Source organism: Dermacentor variabilis, chromosome 5, assembly GCF_050947875.1.
Source record: "Dermacentor variabilis isolate Ectoservices chromosome 5, ASM5094787v1, whole genome shotgun sequence".
In the NCBI taxonomy this organism is placed as follows: domain Eukaryota; kingdom Metazoa; phylum Arthropoda; class Arachnida; order Ixodida; family Ixodidae; genus Dermacentor; species Dermacentor variabilis.
The window spans coordinates 101,935,509-101,941,508 of NC_134572.1; positions in this window are offsets into that span (position 1 = coordinate 101,935,509).

The window sequence follows — 6,000 nt, forward strand, 5'->3', positions numbered from 1 at the left end:
AGAAGGAACCCCTCTATAGACGAGCACGTGACTGTACAATGGGATAAGGTGACGCATACTGTCGTGTCGCCGCCGGTCGGGCACAATGGGGAGGAGAAGGTGGCTCACACTGTCGTGTCGCCACCGGTCGGGCACAATGGGGAGGAGAAGGTGACTCCTACTGTCGTGTCGCCGCCGGTCGGGCACAATGGGGAGGAGAAGGTGACTCCTACTGTCGTGTCGCCGCCGGTCGGGCACAATGGCACATACACTCACACACGCACATGAAGACACGTGGCATCGGAACATGCCTGGACGCGCTTGGCGGGGAGGCGTAGCGGCGACGCCGAACGGGCCAAAATGTCTGCCGCTTTGTTGCAGCCGCGCCGGCTAAACCGCGCGTCGTAGGCGAAACGTAACAACAGTAACACTTGCAGCACTATCAACATCTGTTCAGCGTACAGCCGCTTGTCCAATTCTGACGCCCTCAAAAAACGCACCACTGCCCTCGTCGCCCTCTGCTGCGATGGCTTGTGATGGCGGCATTTGAAAATAAGCTCCTCTGTAAGAGGTCTTCGGTCAAAGCGCGCTATCGCGATTGCGAGTGATTGTCTCTGTAAGTTATAGCGAGGACAGTCACAAAGAAGGTGTTGAAGAGTCTCCTCGTTACCACAGTCCTCACACGAGGCGTCGTCGGCCTATCCAATTCTGTAAGCAAAAGACTGGAAGTTGTTACATGTCCTCTAGGGAGCGTTCTGCCGTAAAAAAATTCAAATTGGCTCAATAATAGCCGAGATAGAAATATTTCAGTGCCGCTAACCGAATATTTCAGCAGGCAGGCTCCACTGCCAAGCGAGACGCTCTCTTCACGCGCTCCGTCTAGCCTACGGAAGCTAAATTCCTTCCCTGCGTTCTCCCATACAGGACCTCCAGCATCGCATGACGCATACGTCTCATGCCCTGCCTTAATATTTTTTTTTTTTGCTGCTCGCTTTTTTTTTCGGCGCTACGCACTTCCACGTGGTGTTGTGTCGTCCGCGCAGCAGATGATTTTGCACGCTGTGCACAACGAAACATGACTAGGGGCACAATTTATTGCTACACGAATACTGAGGCACAACAAGGGGATGATCGCAGAACATGATCACGTGCTGGAACATGGTAGAAAATGGCATAGTTTCGGTACCTGCGCACGTGACCGCACAACCATGGGAACAAGCAGACGATGCTGAAGTACATCTCTCTTGTTTCGGTGTGAAGCAAAAGAAAAAAAAAAACACGCAGAAATCCCGTTTGTGTGTTTTATCATTTCTCTAAACTTCAAGCAACAGATCGCACAGATAAAAGAAGTCGTCAGGAATAATTATCCAAGTCACATGTCACCACGAGGGACGTCACAATGCGGACACGACAACGTAGGCGCAGGGCACGACTACGTCACCGTCCGGTTTGGAGCACGGCGGCCGCGAGAAGGAAAGATGGCGTTCGGTTTGAAATTTCAGATCTTTCGGCGGCGTGTAGCGATGCAATACTTTGCAGACACGATCGTTATCGTGCTATGTATGCTCTGCGCTTGTCAGCTCAAAATGGCCGGACCTGGTGAGGGGCCCTTTAAAGCCCCTCTAGTGATGTGCGAAGGGCCAGGCAATCTGCTGGTGTTCCAGGAAACCGTGACTTTGTGTTTGGGCTTTTCGTCACCATGACCAAACTGTTTTCTATCATTGATGGAAGTGCGTGCTTCAACGAATGGAAGCTATTACAGGCACGCTGCCAAAGTCAGCGCCTGCGAATGGCACCAACGCGAACCTAAGCAATGAGATAAGAAAAGCGAACGCCTAAAGAAATAAACACAGGCACGAAGTGCGTACTATATCCATTAATGGAGCACTGTACGCACAAAATCGTATGTTCGCAAAGTAGTAACGTTTGCGAGACGGTTTAAGGCATCGCATTAGTTTAGCGACTATCATTTTCTGTTAATGAGAATGAGTGTCCGGGTTAAACTGAGCGCTGGTTAGTTACACTACATTATAATGAGGCAGGTGTCCTAAATTACTTACGAACTTTATAATATATATACACGTGCACAAAATAGAGTGACATAACTCCATTACGGCGTGCGTCAAAGGCCAGGCGTATATCTTCTCCATGTTGAACGCCATGAATAAACACTCTCGCTAAGTACGGACGTGAGCCAATAATTACAGGAAGCGATAAGAAAGTGAAAGGACTTAGCATAAGGTACGTTTAGATGGATCAAGAAGCTGGTGAATTTGACCTTGACTGCGAAATTTCGTACACTTAAAAAGGGATGATAATCGTGACACAATCTCTTATTTGTATTACGTGGTGCACAAATCAGCGTTTACAAACGACCGCAGTTACAAAGTGGTTCGCGCAGAAAATAATGCTTTCTTTTTTCCCAAGCTCGATTCCTCCCGGCTTTGGGCACTAATTCGTCACAAGGGCCTACAAGTCCTTACAAAACAAACGAATAATTAATGAAGGCAGAGCTGGATCACTTCATTCATATACATACTGATAGAGCCACTCGTAGCGCCATTTTTGTTTGCCAACCGACGTCTCAGGTTCCCCTTTTCCAGTGATATCTAGAAGCGAAACGGCGTGTGCACGGGTTTGTGCTTAGGGCTGAGGGGCTGTAGCAAAATTTGACTTTGTCGAGCTTCGTCACGAAAAAGAGCATAGGTCCGTTTTATTTCAAGTGCCATGTCAAAAGGACCAAGGGCTGTGTGAAAGAAAAAAGTGCAACTAAAGGGTTTTTACGGGTGACAAAAGCCATGCCGCTCTGCTAATCATTTCGTATGGTACGCGTTACCGCGATGTCCTCTGCCATATAAAAATGGCTTGCCAAGAACGTCGAGATTGTCTGCCTGCTACCTGTGGGCCGTTAACCCAAAGGCAACGTATTTTGCAAGTGCGGCAAGCGCGCACGAGATGACCACTGCCAGAACGTTCTGCCAAACAAGATGAAGCATCTTGTGTCTATCTCCAACGAACCGCAGCGCAAAAAGTTGTGGAAAGAAGCGATTAAAAGAGCACGAAGGAAAGCCATAATGAAGACTAGAATAATGGCGGAAAGCGGCGAAAGAAAACAAAGGTTGTAAGATAAGGAGAACACTATGGTCGACCGTAAATAGAAAGTCGAGACAATTAAAGCAGCAACAAGGGAAGAAAAATGATGTTCTGCTGGCGCCGCATGGTATCAGAGCCCACATGTTTCCGTATTCGCCGACGCTGGGATCAACAAATAAATAAAATTCCGGCATTCGTTGTCTCGCGTTTCTTGCGGCGTTTGGGTCTGTTCGCTCGCACGCTCGCCTATCGCAAACTAAAAGAGAAAACTGTTCAATGCACAGGGGTGTGCCCAATAAGTTAACGCGAGTGAGCTTCAGGCGAGCTTGCGAGCCGCAGCCGAAGAGGGACGCCGCACGTCGGCCCGGCGTGTGCACGCGTGAACGGACTGAGGACGAGCGACTCCAATCGGGAAGACGGACAAGCGGATAGAACACGCCGAACATCCAACCGCCCGAGTTTCTTTGGCCAAAGAAAGCCAACACAAGGGAGGGGGGTATGATCGCGTTAGCCACCCGGGGAGCAATTTGGGATAATGTGCGACTAAACCGAAGAACAGAGGTGAGAAAAGCAATCGCAGTTTGCAGAGGAGCTGAACACTGCTTTGTGTAGAAGTACAGAAGGAGAGAGAAAAAGAGAGAGAAAGATGAGAAAGATTGGTTGTGAGCGGGCGAGGGGGGGGGGGCGGATGGGAGGAGCTGTCTCTCTTGACGGGCATGCAAGAGTCGTCTGTCCTGACACTGGTTGCAGCGAAGAGGAATTACAGATGATGACTGGTGACAGTCTGTCGCGTTACGTCACAACAAGCAGGGGAAGAGGTGACCATGGAATAAAGACTTACTTCCAGCGCCATTCCCTTGCTATACGCCTGACGCTAATTCGGGCAGCCCCCGGGGCAACGCAAGGAGGACCTATCGAGCGAGGTCTGCAAGTTGAGAAGTGAGCGCCTCGGTTGGAGATTTTTTGTGCTCCTGGTGGCATCAGCATTACTCCTGTCGCGTTCGATGCGAAGTGCGCTTTTCGCCGACGTGAGTGCACGAGCTGTATGCGAAAGCATGACACTGTCACCAGGTTCGTGACTTTCTTTCGTTATTTTTTTTTTCTATTTTATGCTTAACGCCAGCAGCTCCTGCGGCTTTTTTTTTTTTTGTTGTTGCATCACGTTTGACTGGAAGCAGCGGAATGTGCCGCCCTGTCGATCGATTGAGAAAGCAATTGACGCGATCGTGAGGAACCAATATGCAGCCTTCCGACCCACGCGATTGTCTGTGTGCTGGAAACGCCAGTACGTCGAGCTTTCTTTCTTTGCTGTTTCACTCCTTGACGGTGGGTCGTGGGAGCTGCGAGTGGCACATTCCAGGCTCTTCCCAATAGCAGGTCTCTTTCTTTTCTGTTTTCTTCTCTTTAACTCATGGCTTTCCTCTGCGTTTGCGTAGCTGATGCGACATTCCCTGGCGGATGAACATGCATACACGTATCGACTTTTGCGAGCGCTTCAAAGTTAGCACTATTTCCTTCTTGTCTATCGATCTCCTTCTCCTCCTTCCGCAACTATATAGCAGAAAATTGGATTTCTTATTCTGGTTAACTTCCCCGCACTCCTCCGTCCTTCACAATGTCTCCCTCGCTCCCTTTCGATGGTAGCTGCAGCCAGAAGATAAACTACTCTAACTCTCGGCCACCAGAAGCCCTCTTCACGTCCTTGATGTTTTCGCCATCGTCTTTCATGATTTTCCCGAGATATTTCGTGAGGTAAAACATGTGCATTACTTGAGACCAAAGTAATGTCAAAACATGAATCTCTTTAGAATCGTAATTTACTGCGCTCTACCCGGCGTGGTAGCGCAGTGGCTCGAGGCCGTGGACCGTGCGTGCACACTAATTAAAGAAGGTGTTTAAAGTTATTCCGGACTCCCCTCCCCCCCCACCCTTCCCCTCAGGCGTCCTTCATAATGAGACCGTCGTTTGGGCACGTAATATCCTAAACTTTATTCCAATTTATTGCGCTCTCTATTATTTGGGCAACTAGAAGGCCAATACCGTCCGCAAACAACGTGTTGCGACTGTGGCGCACCGTAGCGACAGCAATGCTACGCACACGCCGCGTTCTCTTCTTGAATGCTCTTCTTTACTGCGGACTCTTATCGACCACATTTGCCCTCCCTATCGGACGTGCAGCCCACTGAGCGTGACCAAGAAACGGCCGTAACAGGAAGGAACAGCGCCAAATATTCGCGCGCGCCATCTTCCGTGCGGGACAGAAGGATAAAACAAAAACAAGTTAACACGCGGAGGGTGACTGTTCGAGAAGTGAAAAGAGCGTGACGTACACAGAGCCGAAAAAAAAATTGTTGACGCAACATAAAATGCACACAGGAATAAATGTAGCGTAGAAAACAAAAGATGGACGACGGATGGTGATCTCGACTTCAAAGAAACCCAGACGATGCAGCATTCGACTTTATCGCGAGTGCATTTTATTTGTCGTTTTCGCACTCTATCCTTTATTTTCTGTGTCCTAGGGCACAGTCGAGATGCGGTGTTAAATTTGAAGACATTGCTTTTCGTAACCGTTGAAGTTTTGCTGGGAATTATCCTATCCTTTTTTTTTACCTTGCACAGCCAACGGTTAGTCGAAAAGCGTCGTCAAATATTCACGACTCATTGTCATTTGCTTAGGCCTACAGTCGGCTTCGGAACCTGGGATCAGAGTAAATTCTTTTACGCCCTGGTCAAGTCGCTCAGCGCAGAAGCGGCCCTACCGGAGGTTCAAACTTCCTGTAAGAGGAAAGCAACGTGTTCCTTAGGTTCTCCGCTTCATCCTCCAATAATGACCACTTAGCCTCTACGCTTTCAAGTCAAACTAGAAAAATAAAAGAAGGGTAAGAACAACGCGCACAGAGCTCACTAGAATCGGCCGTCAACCTA